Below are 22,711 nucleotides of genomic sequence, written 5' to 3' on the forward strand. Positions count from 1 at the left end.
ATACGACCAGGGGCGACCCCAGTCATCCAACCAAGGCGAAGAATGAGTGAAGAAAAGCACAAGGCTGTACAATTAGAGACTGAAAAATTAATCAAGGCCCGCTTCATCTGTGAGGTACAGTACCCAACGTGGCTCGCCAATGTTGTGATGGTCAAGAAGGCCAATGGGAAATGGCGAATGTGCACGGACTACACAAGCTTGAACAAAGTGTGTCCCAAAGATTCGTACCCACTTCCCAATGTTGATAAGCTTGTGGATGGAGCTTCAGGGAATGAACTTTTAAGTCTCATGGACGCTTATTCGGGCTATAATCAGATTATGATGCATCCCTCGGATGAGGAAAGTACAGCATTTATGACCAATCAGGCGAACTATTGTTACAAGACAATGGCTTTTGGTTTGAAGAATGCAGGAGCTACGTACCAACGGCTCATGGACAAAATTTTTTCAAAACAAGTAGGCAGGAATATGGAGGTGTATGTGGACGACATGATTGTAAAGTCCGCCAGGGCTAGTGATCATGGTGGCGACCTCAAAGAAGCGTTTGATCAGTTAAGAACATATCAAATGAAGTTGAATCCTGAGAAGTGTTCTTTTGGGATCCAGGGAGGAAAGTTCTTGGGATTTATGTTAACATCAAGAGGAATAGAAGTGAACCCTGATAAGGGAAGGGCGATCTTGGAGATGAAAAGCCCAACAAGTGTAAAGGAGGTTCAGCGTTTGACAGGGCGAATGGCCGCCTTGTCACGTTTCTTGCCAATGGCGGGTGACAAAGCGGCCCCGTTCTTCACATGTTTAAAAAAGAATTCAAAGTTTCAGTGGACAGAGAATGCGAACAAGCTTTTACCAAATTGAAAGAAACATTGGCCACATTACCGGTACTCTCCAAGCCAACACCAGGCGTTCCATTAGTGCTCTATTTAGCGGTTACTGACAAGGCAGTAAGTACGGTGTTGCTCCAGGAAGAAGGAAAAAAGCAGAAAGTTATATATTTCGTGAGCCATACTTTATAGGGGGCAGAGTTGCGGTACCAAAAAATTGGAAAGGCGGCTTTGGCGATTTTGAAAACTGCAAGGCGCCTCAGGCCTTACTTCCAAAGTTTCCAAGTCAAAGTCAAAACTGATGTTCCCTTAAGGCAAGTACTTCAGAAGCCTGATTTATCAGGGCGATTGGTTAGCTGGTCAGTTGAGTTATCAGAATATGACATACAATATGAGCCAAGGGGCCAAGTCACTGTCCAAAGTTTAATTGACTTCGTGGCGGAATTAACACCCACTGAAGGTGAGAAGACTCAAGGAGAATGGGTCCTGTCTGTGGATGGGTCCTCTAATAACACTGGAAGTGGGGCGGGAATAACAATTGAAAGTCCAGATAAAATGATCATTGAACAGTCTCTCAAGTTCGAGTTCAAGGCGAGCAATAATCAATCTGAGTACGAGGCTCTGATTTCCGGCTTAAGGTTGGCCATTGAGTTGGGAGTCCAGAAGTTATTTATCAAAGGAGATTCGCAGTTAGTGGTTAAACAAGTGAAAGGCGAGTACCAGGTGAAGGATCCGCAACTGTCCAAATATTTGGAAGTGGTGCGCAGATTGATGATGGAGGTCAAAGAAATCAAAATAGAACATGTCCCGAGGGGACAAAATGAGAGGGCTGATGTGTTGGCGAAGTTGGCAAGCACAGGGAGATTGGGCAACTACCAAACAGTCATTCAAGAAACCCTGCCTCGCCCGAGCATTGATTTGGTAGAAATGAAGTTGAAAGTTGTAAAGTCAGTCAGTGAGGGCGAGCTACCTTGGATGGAATCGATTAAGACCTTCTTAGAGAACCCACCAAAGGAGGATGATTTGAACACGAGAACAAAACGCAGGGAAGCCAGTTTCTACACACTGGTGGATGGTGAGTTGTATCGGCGGGGAATCATGTCTCCTATGCTCAAATGTGTCGATACCAAGGACGCCCTCGGAATAATGGCGGAAGTTCACGAAGGTGTGTGTTCTAGTCATATCGGCGGGCGATCCTTGGCAATAAAAGTGATAAGAGCAGGATTCTATTGGCCAACAATGAAGAAGGATTGTTTGGAGTATGTTAAGAAATGTGAAAAATGTCAAGTCTTTTCTGACTTGCACAAGGCTCCACCAGAAGAATTAACAACTATGATGGCGCCTTGGCCGTTCGCCATGTGGGGGACTGATATCTTAGGACCATTCCCTGTAGCGAAGGCACAAATGAAGTACATCATCGTGGCGGTTGATTACTTCACTAAGTGGATAGAAGCCGAGGCGGTGGCGACTATCACAGCCGCCAAGGTCAGGAACTTCCTGTGGCGAAGGATTGTTTGTAGATTTGGGGTCCCCATGGTGTTAGTAATGGATAATGGAACCCAATTCACAAGTAGTGTTACCCGGGAATTTTGTGCAGAAATGGGAATCGAGATGCGATTTGCCTCTGTAGAACATCCACAAACCAATGGGCAGGCTGAGTCGGCTAACAAGGTTATCCTGAAAGGTTTAAAAAAGAAACTGGATGAAGCAAAAGGGCTTTGGGCGGAGGAACTACCAGGCGTTCTTTGGGCATACAACACCACAGAACAGTCAAGCACAAAGGAAACCCCGTATCGTTTAACTTATGGAACTGACGCCATGCTCCCAGTGGAAATAGAAAACCAAAGTTGGTGAGTGGCTCGGTTTAATGAGAATGACAACGGGGAAAATCTGATAGCAAATCTGATTATGTTGCCAGAAGAACAACGGGAGGCACACATAAGAAACGAGGCGGGGAAAGTGAAGGTCGCAAGAAAATTCTCAACAAAAGTCGTGCCAAGAAAAATGAGGGTGGGAGATTTGGTGCTCCGAAAAAACACAATACCTGATAAGCACAACAAGCTTTCGCCCAATTGGGGTGGGCCTTACAGGATTATAGGCGACGTTGGAGGAGGAGCTTACAAGTTGGAACAACTAAGCGGTCAAAAGGTTCCACGAACATGGAACGCCTCTCATCTAAAGCAGTATTTTAGTTAAAAGAAACAACAAAGGTGAATGAAGCCGCACTCTTTTTCCCTTTCTTTGTAGAGGTTTTTAATGAGGCGGCATGTATAAAGAATGGAGACAATTGTTCCCATGTATGAGTATGAAAAAGAAATGAAGATTATTTCAACAGAAGTTACTTTTTAATTTATATTACGAGTTTATGCAAAGTAAATCGTATCAAGGTATATAATACCGCGAATAAACCTTTCGGAATAAGAAAGTATCGCCATCCAATATTGCAAGCCTTGGCAATTCTAGTGGCCACTAGAAACCAAGCCTCGTCGAAAAATCGACTAAGGTATATAGACCTAAGTAACAACAATAATTGATAACAACTCAAGGTAACAACAAAATTTAAAACGGTCTTCATTAAAAGCAAGAAAAAGGGGCGACGCCCGTACATAATTTGGAATGAAAAAAGACAAAAGGGGCAAGGCCCCAAAGATAAAAGATGACTCAACAAAATAAAAACAAATTACAAATTCAAGCCAGATTCTCATTGTTGGCGTTGTTGCCCTGGCTTGTCCCAGCTTGAGGGTCTTCCTTCTCGTGATCCTCGTTCTTGTGCTGCTCATTCCCATCCTCGCCATCTTCTTCAGGCTCACTTTCATCATCGAATTGGGGAAGGAGGTCGAGGCTAATGTCATCATCACCAACTACTTGACCATCCTTGATCTCCTTCAGCCACCCAATACGGGAAAGATCAAAGCCCGGCTCAACCACACTAATTTGCTCTTTGGCCGCCAGAAAGCCTTGAGCAAACTGGAGAGAAGCACGCCCCAAGATGGAAGCACTTAGGCGTTCGTACTTCTTTTCCAGTTTTTGACACTTGGCCTGAACAGCAGTGTGTTTGTCGTTGATGGTTTCCTTTAGGGACTTGGTCTTCTGAAGGAGCAAGTCAGAAGCAGCCAAGTCATCAGCTAACTTAGCACACTTCTCCTCGGCGGCCTTCAGCTTCTTGTTGGCGGTTTCAGCATCGGCCTTCGCTCGCTCATATGCAGTCTTATAATCAGCCGCCTTCTTTTCATAACGGTTCTTGGCCGATATCAACTCCTTCACGCACTGAGCCATTCCCGCCACAGTACTGGCAGCAGAAAGCGCGTGATGGATCGCCACGGAAGCAATGTTGGGGGGGCCTTGACCGGAAATGTCCTTGTGAATCCGGTTGTCAAAAGTACGGGTCATGAATTCCAGCCCATTGAAGTGAGGATCCGACAAGTTCAGCAAGGGGGGAGGAGCCTCGCCACCAATGGCTGAGCTAGGGCCAGCTTGGTTAAATGGAGTTGGTGGGCGGTTGATTAGCGCGCTTGAATCTTGTTGAGGGGGCGGGACATTGTCATGTCCCTTCTTTTTCTCAGCCGGATGACTTTTTGGATCGAGAGTCGATTGGTGGAGAGGCTTACCACCAGCAGCACCTGAAGTTTTTTGACGTTTAGGGTCCCTGACGTTGTCAGAACCCGAAGTACCTTCATTCTTCTTCTTTTGCTCAGTTTCGGCGGCCCTCTTCTTCGCCGCCGCAGCAGACTGGGCGAGGTATTCCTTCATCTTGATTGGGTTCGCGTCAACCTTGCTTTTTCCCATCGTAGCTGTATGGAAAACACCAATTAGACGAGATACATGAACAAAAAGAAAAACAAGTTACGTGAAAAGATTATAAACTTACTAAAAAATTGATTTAAAGTGCCGGATTTCGACGCCTCAATCAAGTCGTGACCAGAAATTACTGGTAGTGTGCGGAGGTAATCGGCGACGCCTTGTTCAGATTCATCCAAGGCGTCGTATGAAACGGATATTTTTCGGCGAGGGTTCTTTGTCCAGTAAAAAGGGAAGAGAGGGTTATTGTCGGAATCTCGGAACAAGTTCTTTATTTCGGGCGACTCCATAACTTTAAAGTATTTTTTCTGCCATACTTTGTAATGGCTTTTAAGGGCGGTGAACCGACTCATGTTCTTACGGGCTAAAAGTGGAACCCATTTCACAGAAGTAGGTTTAGTGGTGACTGATTTATAGAAAAGGAAGAACAAAGGATAGGTTGGAGTGAAACTCAAGTGTTCACAAAGAATTTCAAAGCAGCGGAGAAAACCCCAGGCGTTGGGCTGGAGTTGGCAAGGCGCCACATTCAGAAAAGAAAGAACGTGACATATAAACGGCGAGAAAGGAAGTTTGATGTTCAAGTCTAAGAAGAAATAGCCATAAACAAAGAAGAAATCGGGCGATTCATCGGCTGGTTCTTTACGCAACAGAACACAGTCATCTTCGCCACATGGGAGGACATTCAACAGATGATCTTCATTATTCGAGGTGGCGGGATTTATCTTCGTGAACCCTTGAGCAGATATTCGAAGCGAATTAATGCTCCCAACGCTGCTCCAGATAGAACGCAACAGACATTTATCTTCAACTAAATGCGCGTTAGAGCGCCATTCAGGTGAAGATAAATCTCCATTAGAGGAGAGAATTGAGTCTACAGAGCCGGCGGGACCGGAATCATCATGGGTAGAAGGCGAGGAGTGAATTTCAATTATAGAGGGGGCGACAACTTCCTCCTCCGTGGAGGGTGAAGAAAGTTCTAGGGAAGAAAGGCTAGCGTTTGGTAAAGACATGCGAGGCAGTTTCATAAAAAGAAGAAAGAAGATGAACAAACTAAAAGTAAAAAGAAGATGAACAGAGTCAAAAGAAGAAAGAAGATGAACAGAGTCAGAGAAAAAAGAAGTAAACGAAGAATCTCAAGAAAGAGAAAAACTAACCAGGGGAAGAACTGTGGATTTGAGAAAGGAGAACGTCGGCGATAGGGGAGCACCGCGCAATGACGACGGCCGGAGGAAGAAAAGGTTCACCGGAGTTCAAAGAAGAGAATGAAAGCTGCGGTGAAAAGGTTTTCAGAACAAAAGTTTTAAGAAAGTGAAAAATGAAAAGTGAAAAGGGGTTTTTATAGAGAGAAGGGAGGAGAGAGAATGAGTGGGGGAAGATCGTGGGATTGTGGGATTTGAAATTCGAAAAGGTAGGAAGTGAAAAGACATTACTCCTCGAGACGCACAACTGAAAATTGCATTTATAACAAATGATGACGAAATCCCGGAAAACAAGGATACGTGCGTCAGTTGAAAAGACGTGATTGACGGTTATGATTAATGGCGACATATCTTTGAAACGGCAACAAAGGTGGCGAAGCGTGAAAATGGCGATGTAACAACGAAAGTAAAATGGCGATGAACGAATAAACAATAGAGGCGAACTACTAGGTAACATGATGAAGACATTTCGACTCAATTACTCGAGTCTCATGTCTTGGGGGCATGTCCCGCCCAAAATGAACAATAAACCATTGAAGATAGCCATGGCGGGAAGTGCGACACAACGAGCTTCATTGCCCTCCCTTAGATGATGGACCCACAAGCCAGCTGGAAGATTCCTTTGGATTTGTCTTATATGTACAGGGATTTGGGCCCTGATTGTCAGGCCCAAATATAGGAAAGGTCCATATCATGACCACCCCCTCTATAAAATGGGAGGTCATCCACTTGTACGAAACCAATTTTTCAGCATTAATGAGAATATTCCTTTTATGGTAGTTTTGCTATTTTAGTGCTCTGCTAGGGTTTACTTTTTGTCTTTCTCCTACGTAAGCTTGCCCTAGTACAGAACATTGGTTTTTATAGAGAGAAAGGAGGAGAGAGAATGAGTGGGGGAAGATCGTGGGATTGTGGGATTTGAAATTCGAAAAGGTAGGAAGCGAAAAGACATTACTCCTCGAGACGCACAACTGAAAATTGCATTTATAACAAATGATGACGAAATCCCGGAAAACAAGGATACGTGCGTCAATTGAAAAGACGTGATTGACGGTTATGATTAATTGCGACATATCTTTGAAACGGAAACAAAGGTGGCGAAGCGTGAAAATGGCGATGTAACAACGAAAGTAAAATGGCGATGAACGAATAAACAATAGAGGCGAACTACTAGGTAACATGATGAAGACATTTCGACTCAATTACTCGAGTCTCATGTCTTGGGGGCATGTGGACTGGGCGGGACATAAAGAAGATTATGTCCCGCCCAAAATGAACAATAAACCATTGAAGATAGCCATGGCGGGAAGTGCGACACAACGAGCTTCATTGCCCTCCCTTAGATGATGGACCCACAAGCCAGCTGGAAGATTCCTTTGGATTTGTCTTATATGTACAGGGATTTGGGCCCTGATTGTCAGGCCCAAATATAGGAAAGGTCCATATCATGACCACCTCCTCTATAAAAGGGGAGGTCATCCACTTGTACGAAACCAATTTTTCAGCATTAATGAGAATATTCCTTTTATGGTAGTTTTGCTATTTTAGTGCTCTGCTATGGTTTACTTTTTGTCTTTCTCCTACGTAAGCTTGCCCTAGTACAGAACATATAGTTTTCAATTATTTTGGCAATTGGCAATATTTGCAACTTCCAAATATGATTTCGTAGGCCATTTCAAAAAATATATTATGATTTCATAGGTAATGGTTACATAAAAAAATGAAAATATAATTTTGAATTAAAGAAGACCATAATAAATAGGGTGAGTCATTATTGTATGTTGTGACAAAAAAGTAGAATGACTTTTTTTTCTTGGAGGGAAAATGGATAAATTTAGAGATGTCATGTGTCATAAACCTTATAGAAGAAAACCTTCTTTTCATATATATAGATGTCACAGATTTGTTGGTCTGTCAGGAGTTTAGAGATGGTTCCGCTCATTATGTTTGGAAGTCTACGCCTTCTGATGTTATTGCTTATCTTTGTCGTGATGTTGTAGCGTAGTAGTTCTGTTTCTTAATCAAAAAAACTATCCACTCATAAATATTAAAGACTATCCACTCATAAATACTAATTTGTTAATAGTTTTAATTTTCCTCTTTATACTAAAAAAGACTATCCACTCATAAATACTAATTTGCTAATAGTTTTAATTTTCCTCTTTATAATAAAAAGGACTATCCACTCATAAATATTAATTGGCTTAATTGCACTTTTGGTCCCCAACTTTTCCCTTCCTGCGAAAATCGTCCTCCAACTAAAAAATTAGCAAAAACCATCCTCAACGTTTACACTCTGTTGCAAAGCTGGTCTGCCGTTACACTTCCGTCTAAAAACTAACGTTTTCTGGGTAAAAAATAATAAAATAATAAAAAACACATAAACTTCATCATCTTCATCTCTTTTCTTCAAACATTCTTCACAATCTTCTTCATTGATATCAGAAAAATCCAGAATAAGCAGAGAATTAAAAGCAGAAGAAAATTTCGCCTCATCTCCCCGACACCACACACACAACACCACACCACTAGCCACCAAGCCTCTTCTCCCCACCCCCTTCTGTGCTAAAAAACCAAACACAACACAACACATCCACCACCACCAAGCTACAACCAGAATTATAGTACATAGCCAAAAATACCAAAACTCCAACCAGAATCATAGTAGAGTTAGAAATCCCAAACTCCCAAACCACCCACATAGCAAACCTCGAATTTGTTGAGCTCTCCTCGGATTTGACGACGCCATCGGGACGATGACACTACAACCACCGCACACTTGGACTCCCCCACACCCCACCCTCCATAACACACCTTCATTTCAGAATCTCCAGATCGCACACCATTAGCATCGTTTCAGAGGTCGATTTGGTGGCTAGTGGTGTTGGGGGTTTCGATCTGGTTTGCTTTATTGCTTCACAACCATTAGCATCGTCAAGTTATGGGTTGTAGGTTTGGTGGTGAGGGCTTTGGTGGTTTTGATCTGTCATTGTCCTTTTCATCTTCTTCCTTCTTTAGTGGATTCTGGGTTACTGGGTTGGGGTTTGCTGGTGGCAAATCTGAGTTTTTCAGAGAGGGAGGAATCATACGGAGAAGATGTTGAGGATGATGATTTGGGGCTTCAGGCTTTGGGGTTTCTGGGTTTTGGGTATAACAACAGTAAACATAATAACCATGTCATCACTTTTCTAGTTTTTAATCAAATTGAATTACTGGGTTTTGATTTGGAAGATCGATCTTGCTCTATTAAGTGCTAGTTTTCAATTTCCATTTCCCTTTTCATGCTTATGGCTTAGTAATCATACTTGACAATTGGGGTTGCTCTGAAGCAATGTTGAGCACCATGGAAACTGGGGATGTGGGTTTTGTTTGAAATTGTTGTTTCTCGTGGCTCATGATTTCAATCAGTGACGGATCCAGGAATATTTTGTTGTGGGGGCAATATATACATGTGAATTTGTCTTACTAAAAACATAATATATTATCTTTCAAAAGAAAATAAAACATTATATATTATCATAACTTTATTGAGTATGTATTATAGTTGTACTCTACGAGTTTTGGTGCATGTTTTGATACACGTTTAGAAATCAAAATGAAGGTAAAATTACAGTAGATGTAAACTTTTCCCTTCGAAAGTCGAATTCGATAAACAACAATTAAAAAAAACTTGTATGAAGAAAGTTATGACAAAACTTCACCGTGACTTTTCACCATTTATCAAAACATGCACTTGATTTTTTAACCCATTAAACATTTTTTTTTTGAAAGATCAAATATCCATTGATAAAATGATGAGTTACAAATAGCGTGGCTTGATCTCTGAGAATGCAAGCAAAACTCAAGGAAGCAACAAGCCAAAAGACCTAACATAATAGAGCTTAAATAAGAATTAAAACAACATCGGGAATGCAGTCCCAAGGCCTTAAGCGTGAAACTGTACACCAAATGGAACATCCAGCCTATCTTCTAAAAGAAACCACCAAGGAGCAGGAATTTCATAGCCCTTGTTTGCTAGGGAGTCAGCTTTCGAGTTGCCTTCCCGGAAGATGTGGCGAACTTCTAAACAATTGACATCTTTTATCAAAAGGTCAATTTGATTAAGCTCATTGCTCAACTTCCAAGGTCTATTGTCCCTTGAGAGGACCCATCCAATTGCAATTGTGGAATCGCTTTCAATAATCACATTTTTGAAGAGGAATTGCTGACAGAAGAGCAACCCATGCAAGATTGCTTTGACCTCCGCTTCATAAGCCCATCCAAAGCCAATTCCAAGAGCAAAATATCCCAAGCATTTCTTATTTGAGTCCCTAAGAACACCTCCGATTCCGCTGATTCCTGGATTACCTTTCGAGGCTCCATCCACATTGCATTTAATCAACCCAATGTCGGGAGGTGACCAAGAAACCTGTCTAGGAATGGTAGGAGAAGAGGGCATTCTAATATAAGATAAATTCCTATTAATCTGGTCAGATTCGAACGGACAGTTTGGCCAAGCATTTTTTATCCACTAAGCTATACGCAATCCAATCATATCTTCTACTGCTTTCATTTGAATCCCTTTTCCTCTAAACATGATACTGTTTCGTTCTAACCATACAGACCATACCAAGGCAAAAGGAACGATAGACCATATTTTGCTATCCATACCTGGTTTCAAATTGGACCATTCTTCAAACACTATCAGTAGAGAATTAGGAGCAGCCCAGGCCATTTCTTCCCTCTTGAAAAAATTATACCAAAGAGCACTAACCTTTGAGCATAGCAAGAAAAGGTGGTCTGTGTTCTCTTCTTCCAAGTTGCAGAGACAGCAAACTTTATTCTCTTCTGATAATACTCTTTTCTTCCATAGGTTAGCCTTTGTCGCAAGCTTGTTGTGGCATGCTTGCCAAGAGAGTAACCAAACCTTCGGTGGAAGGAGTTTTCTGGTTTGCTCAGGTACCATGAATTCACCCACTTCTTGAACATTGTTATCAGCCCAAGTACATAGATTTTTCACTGTAAAGAACCCATTAACACTTCCACACCATATAAGATAATCTTTACCATTTGCTGCAGGAATTCTGGAATTAATCAGATTCATGAATTCAGAGTATGCTCCCAGCTCCCAACCCAGAAAATTCCTCCTAAAAGGAATGTCCCAATTCCATTTATTCCTTACAAAGAGCCCCACATCAGCCACATATGCATTCTTGTTTGAACAGATTGCAAAAATTCTGGGAAATTGCAATGAAAGTGCTTTGTCTCCAATCCACAAATCCTGCCAGAATTTGGTATTGCCCCCGTCACCAATTCCACACATCAAATGTTCTTTAAATCCCAGAGATAATAGCGATTCCTCCTTGAGAACAGCTCCAATGTCCTTAATGATTGCAGAGAGAGCACCACCCTCTTCTAATACAGAATGAAGAAGAAGTCTTTTGCCATCCCACTTATACTTCCCCGCAATAATCCTCCTCCATAGACAGTTCACCTCTGTACCGTATCTCCAAGCCCATTTTAGAAGCAAAGCTTTGTTCTTCCAAGCAAGGTGACCTAAGCCAAGACCACCTTTATCTCTAGCTTTACAAACTAGTTCCCAAGGAATCCATACCATTTTCCTGCCTCTATCTTCTTTTCCACATAAGAATGCTCTGAAGATTTTCTCCACTTCTGATATGACACCTTTAGGAGCTTTGAATAAGCTCATCCAATACACTGGAATTGAATTTAGTGCAGCTTTTAAGATGACCAATCTTCCACTGAGAGATATGTATTTAGAATTATATGATCTCCCCTTTTTTCTCAATTTATCCAGCATGGGTTCGCAGAATGATAACCTCTTTGGGTTGCCCCCTAAAGGTGCTCCCAAGTAAGTGATCGGAAAGGACCCTACTGACCAACCATATGTTTGAGCTGCTCTTACAATCTCTGACTCATCTATGTTGCATCCAAGCAATACTGATTTATCCATGTTGAGCCTCAATCCCGAAGCAAACAAGAAGGCAAACACTGTATGACAAAGAAGCTCCAATTGCTTGTCATTTTTCTCACAAAAGAGCAGCGTGTCGTCCGCAAATTGAAGGTGATTCAGAGCCTCCGCACTTCCCATTCTTACTCCACTGAACAGGTTCAAGTCAGATCTGCCCACAAGTTGGTTAAGCATACATGATAGTCCATTTGCACATATGTTGAATAAGAGGGGAGACAAGGGATCCCCCTGTCTCAGGCCCTTTTCAATGTCAAAAAACTCAGAAGGTGATCCATTGACCAAAACAGCAAGTGATGCAGTCGTTACACAACTCTTCATCCATAGGATCCACTTCTCTCCAAAGTTCATTTCTGCTAATAAATCAAGAAGAAACTGCCATTCTATTGTATCATAAGCTTTGGCAAAGTCGAGTTTGAGAATGTAGCCTCCCTTGTCATTCTTGTTCAAATAATCAACTACCTCTGATGCAATAAGTATACAGTCAGTTATCTGCCTGCCTGAGGTGAAGGCAAATTGGTTTTCAGAAATTAACTTGGGCATCATCTTCTGTAGCCTTGCTGCCAAAACTTTGGATACCAACTTGTAAACACTGCCAATTAGGCTAATTGGCCTGAAATCAGTCACCTCCCTTGGACATGGTTTTTTAGGGATTAGCGAGATAAATGCCGCGTTGAGACCCCTCACGAGCTTGCCATTTGCATGAAATTCTTCAAAAAATTTGAAGATGTCTCCTTTAATCAGCTTCCAGAAGTGTTTGAAAAAATTGAAGTTAAAACCGTCGGGTCCTGGTGCTTTATTACCCTCACAGTGTTTAATAACATCTCAAATCTCACTTTCAGAAAAACTCTCCTCCAACGCTGCTCTATCCTTAGCTGTTAACTTTGCTAGATTAGTACACTTCACCTTTGGCCTGAGGACTTCTTCACGTGAGAAGAATGATTGAAAATGGTGTCGAACAACCTCTTTAATAGTAGTTGGATTGGTTATGTCAGTGCCCTCCACTCTTAGCCTAGAGATTTGATTCCTTGCTCTTCTAGATTTGCTAACAAAGTGAAAGAAGGATGTGTTTTTATCACCCTCCTTCAACCATCTGACTCTCGACTTTTGAAGCCATTTAGATTCCTTTTTTCTATAGCCTTCCCATAGACCATTCAGCACCTGGCTTCTCTTGTTTCTGAGCTCTTCTGACATGCCTTCAGCCTCTAACCTTTCCATAACAATTTGGAGTTCACTCTCCAATGTCTTAATCTTTTCCTGTGTCTGAGAACTAGAATGGCCTTTCCATCCCCTGATTTTTGTCTTTAGCTCTTTAAATTTCTTTTGTAGGATAAAGCCTGACCAGCCTTGAACTGCTGTAGAGTTCCACCACTCATTAATCAGTCCATCAAATTCTTTGTCAAGAAGCCAGCTGTTGTAGAAGACAAATGGTTTGGGACCCGAGTTATATTGCCCCATGACTAGTAGTAGAGCTCTATGATCGGATAGACCCCAATTCTCCACTCTCTGAATAGCTTCATCGAAGAAACCCCATGCTTCTTCATTTAGCAACCATCTGTCAATTCTGCTCCAAACCCCGCCATTTCTTGAACTGAACCATGTGTAGTCAGAATTTTGCAGTGGAAGATCAACCAAATTCCACTCATTTACAAAGGAGGAGAATGATGGATCGGCCCCTCCCAAACTACCACTTCTATCTTCAATGTTCAAAGTGGCATTAAAGTCTCCGCCTAATACCCACCCGCAATCCCAATTGCTGATAATAGTACCCAGTTCCATAAACAACAACACTCTTTCTGCTTCAGAGTTGGGACCATATATGTTTCCAAATGCAAGATTGACATTTAAGCAATTGTCTTTAGCAATAATAACCAAATACCTTTCTCCTTTGAAACTTTGGATTACTGAAAAGGCAGAAGCCTTCCACATGGTTAACAAACCTCCGGCAGAACCTCTTGCCGCTACTGCTTCACACTCGTAATTCAGGGCCTTGGCGAAATTCAGAGCTAGTTTCTCTTTCTATGAATCCAATTTTGTTTCCTGTAACATCACCAGTTCAGATTGAGCTCTCTTCACCAGTTCCTTGATTGACCTCCTCTTCTCCGCTTTGCCCATTCCCCTGACGTTCCAAGATAGCCATTTCCTCTCCATGCTCGGGTTCAGAAATTGGTAGGAAAGCTCCCAAATCACTTTCTAGAGATGCAATGGCTGATTCATCAGTTCCATCGAATTCCAATCCGAGTACTTTGCCCAACAACCAGACTTTGGAGCTTCTCGTTAGATAGCGTCCAGTACCGCATCTCCCCTCATATTTGGAAGAGTTTGCATCCACTTGCTTCCCCTCACCAGGGCATGATTTAGGTTTTCAGCCCCTTTTCTTCTTTGTAGGAGTAGCACTCGCCAGATCTTGAGACCACGAAATCTCCTCGTGAATGTTTTTTAGTTTTCTGGGTCTCCCTCGTTTCTTTTTAGGAATGCAAAATGAAGTCTCAATTTCACCAACTGGTAAAGAGTCAGCAGTAATGAGGAGTGGCTGAGAAATTGGTGTGATCATTGTATAATCAGCCCAAATTGGCAACGACCCAATAAATTTTTTGTCATAGTAGTTTCTTGGATTGTTTGTCCTCATATTATGCACCGCGGTAGGCCTTGGACTTTCCCAGCGAATAAAAGTATCACCATTAGGTCTAAGTTTGAAAAAACATGTCCCCTTATGAGATAAGTCAAAGTCACGTGCTCCTCCAATTGCTACCTTAAAGTCTGTTAAAAAACTGTACCTAAGACCCTCAAAGCCGTTTATCATCAAAAAGAGGCTCGTGCTGTTCCCTATTCCAGCTATTATCTGACCCTTATCATATCTGCACCAATGGTCCTCAGGCTTCCTCTGCCTACTTTCAAAATCATTCCCCAAATTAGATAACTGGCATAGCAGACGTTCTGGTTCTACTCTGCATACTACCCTTGTGCTCTCGTTGACATCAGCTAACAGACAAAGATTAGTTTCAACTCCCAAGGACCCCATTGGCACCGTCACTGCTTCCCCCTCCGACCTGGCCTCCGCCGTCTCTGCCACCATTGTTCCCTGTGGCGAACCCTGCGATTCTACAACTGCGCCGCTGGACTCATCCACGAGCAGCATCAACTCATTTGCTGGAGCGACTGGATCAAAAGGTCCTTCCCCCTCCATCAACACTGTGATGGTTCTTTCCTCAGAAGTAATTGCAATCTTTCTTCTATCTATGATGGGATAGGGAGAAGAAACCAAAAATCTGGCGTAGTCGTATCTGCTATGGTTCTCAGTGAGATCATCACTTTTGATAAAGTTCCCCACACACCCTGCCAGTAAAGAGAAAAAATCTCGGTTCCACATGCCCAGTGGTACGTGCCAAGCCCTTACCCATAAGAAATATCTTGATGGTTTATCAAAGATGGACGCGGGTTTCATGACTGTGAAAATGTTCCCGAGATCCCCATCATTGCTCAGAAACTGGAACATCTCCTCTTGATTCCCAAATTCAATGGTTACTTCAGTAGCCCCCATTGAAGCCACCTTGATCTGTAGCCATCCATGACATCTCAGGAATTCATTGACCGCTTGTAGGCTCTGTTTCCCACGCAGTGTTGCAACTATAGTTCTTCCAATCCTTTCCATGTCCTCCTCCTTCATTCTATAGTGACCTTCTGAGCCCCATTTCTCCTCTTTGTTCTTGCAGGTCACATTGTCTTGTTTGTTTTTTTGCCTCCATATGATTCTATCAGCTTCATAGATATTATCCCTGTAGTTCTTTCTAATGGGTTTCTTAAAGAATGGATATCTTGCCATTGAAACCTTGATGGTAGAACTTCCCAGTCTAGTTCCATTAAGGGACTGGATGGCAGCTTTCGCATTACTAGCCTCCGTGAAGCGGACAAAACCGAACTTGCTTCTTCTATGGCTTTTCCTTTTTTTCTGCACAAAAATACCTGCTATCCTCCTAATCTTGGAGAATATCTCCTTGACCATGATATAAGACGTATTCTCCTCCAAACCATCAATGAACAAGGTGCAGTGGCTTGCACCATCCTTCTGGTAGCTTCCTGTACCTTTCCTCTTCCAAGGTCCCTTTGCTGAAAAGCCCTTTGAGGATTCTGCCCTCCGATCGAACCGCCATGGTTCCTTCCCTCTGATCGTCTTTGGCCGCAACTCCTTTCCTACCTCCTCACCACCTTCTGGTTCTAGAGAGAAGGGAGAGCACATCTCTTGCACCTAATTATTGATATTAATCAACCCCCATTAAACATTTTTTCATAACTAAAATTAAATAATTATAAACATGGTTAATTTCTTGTTCGCACATAGTAAGTCTAAGTTTACGAAAATATAAATAATTACATAAAAATAAGAATAATAATCCTTAGTATCATCATATTTATGTGGGGTATTTTCTTGTGTGGGATACTTTCTATTATTTGGGGGCAATTTTTATTATGTGGGGGCGTATCATCATATTTATGTGGGGTATTTTCTTGTGTGGGATACTTTCTATTATCTAGGGGCAATTTTTATTATGTGGGGGCATTTTCTAGTGTGTAAAACAAATAACACTAAATATCATAATATTTAATACTACTACTAGTAATTTTTTTCACAATCACATGGGGACATTTGACCCCACATGCTCCTAAGTAGATCCGTGCCTGATTTCAATTACTTAATTCTTCTAGGTTATGCTTTATCCTCTATGCATATGTCTCTGCTAATTCTTGGATTTTTTAAAATTAATGCTTATTTGGTGTCAACATAGATGCATATGGATTTACTGTGTGACCTCAACACCTGCAAAGAGACCGTGAATATGCTAATCATAAACAGAATACGTTAGTTTTCAGATGGAATGGTAACGGCATACCAGTTTTGCAACGGAGTGTAAACGTTGAGGATGGTTTTTGCCAATTTTTTAGTTAAATGACGATTTTCGCAGGAAAGGCAAAGTTGGGGGACCAAAAGTGAAATTAAGCCATATTAATTTGTTAATAGTAAATATGGGCTAATTTTTTCGCTATTACTTACTTCAAACTATTTTTCACTTATATAACTTTATACTATTTAAATCTAGACTAATTTTAAAAATAAGTATTAACAATGTTCTTAAATTTTAATTAATTATTATTTATCACTTGCTACTATTAAATTAAAATCATTTGGCTATTTGTATATTTTAAATTTAAATATAATACTTAATTAAAAATAATTCAAATTTAGTTAATTTTTTAAAACACTCATTTATAAAAAAAATATATACTAATTATTTTTCTAATTATTAATTTACAAAAAATAATTTTAAAAAAATATTTTCAATTCCATCGATTATATCATCTCTTATCATTATCATGTACATCTCAAACACAAATAGAATAGAGTTTAATTTCTATGCACCGACGGTGTAAAGTTTTTTACACCATCAACCAATCAGATTTCAAAGATGTGAGAAAATCTTTCTTTTTATTTAATTTCATTAATTGACGTGGCACATCCTTGAAATCTGATTGGCTGACGGTGTAAAAAAACTTTACACCGTCGGTGCATCATCCTTTTTTCTCAATAGAATAAGAGACTCTTATTCCTATCAAACAACTCTCTTAAGAACCTAGTTCTTATTTTTAAGAACTAAGAACTCCACGTCATCCCCTCCAATGGTTAAGAACTCAGTTCTTAGCACAAAAATAAGAACTAAGAACCTTGCATTGGAGATGCTCTAACACGGTTCGTAACTCGTGTTGGTTACAGAGGAATTGTCTTACAGTTAAATTGGTGCGACTAAGAGAGTTTTTCACCCCATCATAGGAGTGAAGGATTTGGACTTTGTAATTAATATATTGGGGTGACAACTGCATGCTTTTACGGACTAAATGATATCTTGTATACAATGTAAATGGGCAGTATAATCTTATAACATTTCTATAATACAAATAATGTATTAATGTTGTTAAAAAAAGTTGAGTAAGGATTGAGCATTTAACATTAGCATTAGTATGAATGAATACAACTGATACTATGTCAACACCTCATCCCCACCAACTTTCATAGTGAAAAAAGAAAGATAGAAAGAAAAGAGAGGGAAATGACAAATGTGATTGGTGATGTGATGAAAAAAAGAAGAGACGCCTAAAATTACTATTTACAAGTTTTTTTAGATAAATTTTTTATTTTTAGTTAAATTTGATAAACACCTCCATGGGACCCAAAAAATATAAGGGAATGTGATTATCCTTCATTCCTTATCCTTTGTCTACAACATAAATGACCAAATGAATGAACCTGTCACTCCCAACTGTCTCTTCTCCATCTTCTCATTTTCCCTCTCACTCCAACTTCCCTCCTATGATTAAACTAAGATGGTTACAAGCATTACCAACATCTCTGATGCTGCTTTTCCATTCCTTCATACCTCAATTGAAAATTCCCAAAACTCTCATCAGCACCAATCCCCCACTTTGAAATTCACTCAATTCAAAGCAAAAGAAACACAACCACTCCAACCAAAACCAAATGTGAAGTTCAACCTGGACCAAACACAACAAATCCATGGTCACTTCATCAAAACCTGTTCCAGTTGCAGTTTTTAAAATATGAAATGCAAAGATGGAAAATAGTAGCTTAATGTTTTAATTTTTTCAGTGTTAGATAGTATATGCAGATAATTAAGAGATTAATCGAAATAAAATTGATGAAAAATCATGCAACTAACTTATTTACTCATACTAAATTAATGTAAATTCTTTTAAAGAAATGTAATTCATTAATACGAATTTTTAGAAATAACAAATATAGTAATTTTTTTTCATATCATGGATTGATTGTAGACAAGCTCTATCACCTCTCTTGAAAAGAGCGATTTTTCCATTTCAATTATTTGATATGTTCCATACATTCTTCGGAGGATCGTTTGCAGAACTAGTGCTCCTTTTTTACCATCTTTTGACATTGATTTTCGTTATAAAGCTATGTTTCCTGCAATTATACCGGAATCTCTTTATTAGGAGTAAATTCAGTAACAATCACCTCATTTTCCTCCCCCAAGGATCCACATAACCCAGTCAGTCAATCACACTGATCATTTCTAACAATCCCCCGAAACCAGACCCTTTATCTTGTACGGTACCATCAACACTAAGTACAATATCTCCAGGGCATGGAGCTGAGAATTTTGTCATGTTTCTTGGAAATACTCTGTAACAGTGTTAGAAGCAAGGATTAATATGCAAGTGCATTCTAGTTTCAATCAAAAGCGCACCAGTACTGGCATACTTTCTGAAAATAATTACCACAAGTTTCAATCAAGTTTCAATCAATCCTTGCTAAAAATATCAAAAACGTGTCGGCCACATAATCATCTATTCAATCAATCTAGGCAAAATATCAGAAACAGAGGAACCTTATTTGCTTTCAAAATAGAGATTAATTGGTGTGGGTCACAAGAAGAATATGTCATCAATCTAGACTATAAGCAAGGAAAAGCAAAAAAATAGGGGAGGAAATCACACCTTTGTAGTGATTCCCAACTCCCTGTTTTGATATAATCTCCCAGCCAGTAGTATGCACTATACTTATGGGGGATCGTTCTTCGAATTCCAAAGCTGTAAAAGATTAGGAAAAAATTATTTGACACTTAATTGAGTGCAAAATTAAAATTCAATAAAACAAAACATATATTTAGGGGAAATTTTGAAGAGGAGAAATACCCGGATATGGATTCAGCTCCCTCCTCATCTTTGACATCGTGTTCCAATTTCAAAACCTCATCATCATCTTCACAGTTAGAGACTTAAAGAATTCTTGAACACCTATGAAATGATGGTAAACTTCTATAACGAATCACAAGTCCTAACCTCACCAGAGTTAGGATGAAATTGATTGTTAACAATGTTTATACTGATGCTATGGATCTAAAGGAGAGGTTAGATGGGTTTGTCCAGATAGTTGGGGTGATGATCTATGTGGCACCAATTTGTGCAATGTGGCTCAAATCATGAAAAGTGATTTGGAACTGTATCCTTTTAATGATGTTTCACAGTTCCTTAGTGATATTAGAACTACAGTCATGCGTACTAGGGGGGTTCTTTATCACTAGTAATCACCTGTTGTTCAAGGCTGCAAGTGTAGCTCTTGCATCTAGCTCCAGAAATGATGCATCTGTTTGGGTTTAAGCACTTGCAGCTGGTGTTGATGCTTTGAAAAAGTACTCTAGATTGAAGCAGATAGCAGAACTGCCCTAGATGCCACTCTTTCTGCATTGACGGTTCTACAAGAGGAGTTGTTATTTGGATCTGATCCAACCACTGTTTTTAGAAAATCTATGGACACTGCAATGGAGGGTGCAAACTCTACCCAATTAATGCTCATAAAGGTTGGGAGGATCTCCCCTGAAATTCAACAGCTAGCTCCAGGTGTTGCGGCTATTTGCGTAGCTGAATTGTACAACTTAATTATAGTGGCAACTTTGGCCGATTCCTCTCCTCTTTAAGGAGTTAAGAAAGAACAAAAATTGTTAACAGTCAAAGAAGAACCAAAAATTGTTCTCCAGCTAAACCTGAAACTTGCTTACTTTGCATTAAACTTCATGTTAAGGTCTTGTTTCCAGCCAAACCTGAAGCTTGCTTACTTTGCATTAAACTTCATGCCTGTTATATTTTTCTTAAATATGTTAATAATATATATATATATATATATATATATATATATATTGTGAACTTTAGCATATGTACGTAGATACACATATATAGATAGTAAATATGTATTATATGCTTGTTACATAAACATGCATTATAAGCTTGTTGCATAAACATTCATTTTGTGTTTGGTTGATGAAAATATTTAGACTTTTTAGTAGAAATAATTTAGAAGTGTCTAAATATATTTTGAATTTATATTTATAAATATGATAAATAAACGTAAAAAAATATTCTTAGTATACTTTTATTGAATAATTATCCGTAATTAGAATTGTGGTTAAATTTTGATTTCAATATTTTATTTTTTAAGTTTGTGTTTAATAGTTATTATTATTTTATTACTTTATAAAAGAACTAAATATTAGAATTAAATTTTTATTTTGATATTTGATTTCAATGATACTATTTATTAATATGAGTAAGTTCTTATCAAACTATATTTATTGAAAATGGTTATTATCAAGTTATTTTAAAATATGATTCAAACAATTTTGGTTTTTTATTAATGTTAATTATGCATTTTTACATTGCACATTGTTGAAGGTTCACATGCAACATTGGAAACGTGCCTCAAAGGTAGCAAAAGTGACTTGTATGTGGCTCAGAATTCCATACATACAAAGATTAATGTATCTTTTGAGCAAAGTGTATTCATGAGAGAGCATAGATTCAAGGACAAGTTGTATGAAACTTGCAGGACGTAGTGTAAAGGAAAGCACTTCAGTTGATCGCGAAGGAGAAAGTGTGGCAATGTTATAATACTGCTGTATATATTATATATTTGTGTATTGTTTAAAAAATTTGCAGGGGCAAATGCCCCTTATGTTGAACACGAATCCGTCCATGTTCTTACTGGTCCAGCGCCACAACTCCTGGACCACGAAACTTAAATATGTACTACATGTCAACAACAATCACTAGGTGCAGGTATAACTTGTCGTGATTTTTACTTAATTTTTTTTTATATTAGATACACATTACACTACATTAATTAGTGTATATTTAACAAAGATATTAATCGTCTTGCAAGTGCACTTAAAGAATGAATTTTCTATGCCAGCTACTAATCCTTAGTGACATTTTGTACAGAACAAACTCTTGCTTGAGAGTTGTCGTACCTGGATTGCATAGCTCAATATCAGGAATTCTTGCACAAGAAAACTCACTAAAGAGCGATGAAATTATAGATCTTACCCTCCTTAATTGAGTTTAGGCTATAATACTGTTGTAATATTGAATGAGTTTGTGATAGTGACATTGTAATTACTGTAATATTGTAATATCATTAATGTTGTAATATCATTAATGTTGTTTGTCATCTTGTCTTTTGTTTTAACATATGGTTCAACATCTCTCATCCGTTGCCTTCTCCCACTTTAAAGTGTGTTCCTTACGCACCCGCACCTTTAAAGTGTGTACGGAACGCACCTAGACGTGCGTAAATAATGCACCTTTAAAGCGCGAGTGAAATTTTTTTATAAGAACCTTTTTAAATTTTACAAATATAAGGATGACATGAAAATATATGCGGTTGAGACAATTACACTTCCTTAATTTTATGTGCAAATATGTGTATAAGAGATTCAGATTTAATTAAAATTTACAATTGTGGAACTTCAAACTATGATAATTTTTTTTAGTTATTTACTATTTATTTGTTATATCAGTATTGTAGATTTTATTAAATTGAAGGGTTAAACCTGAAAGTCGTCCCTGAACTTTAAGCGAGATTTGATTTCCGTCCCTCGCCGGAAAATCTTCCAAAAGACACCCTCAGACTACCTTTTTTGTTCGGAAAACGTCATTGCCGCCGATTTACCTCCGGCCACCGTACCCAGTTGGCAGTTTTGGGTCTATGTGGACATGCCACATCATTTCATTAAATGATGTGTTATTTTTTAAAAAATAAAAAACTAAATATTTTTATTTGTGATTAAGCCCCAAAATTTAAACTAACTTAATTTCTAACCCTAAAATTAACTTCTGCCAATCAAGGTGTTTTAGTAGATCAACACAAACCGAACTTGGTATTTCTATGAACTTTTTTTTTTGAAACTGTATTTCTATGAACTCGGCATCTTCAGAAGGTGTTTTCATTCCTCTAATTTCATTTTTAAATAATTTAAATAAGAAGAACGAACAATTAAAAACAATTCCAACTGAAAGTTTATTAAATGAAGTAAGACAAAGGCACAAAAGAGGAAACCCATCAG

This window comes from Lotus japonicus, chromosome 6 (genome assembly GCF_012489685.1).
Source record: "Lotus japonicus ecotype B-129 chromosome 6, LjGifu_v1.2".
Classification (NCBI taxonomy): Eukaryota; Viridiplantae; Streptophyta; class Magnoliopsida; order Fabales; family Fabaceae; genus Lotus; species Lotus japonicus.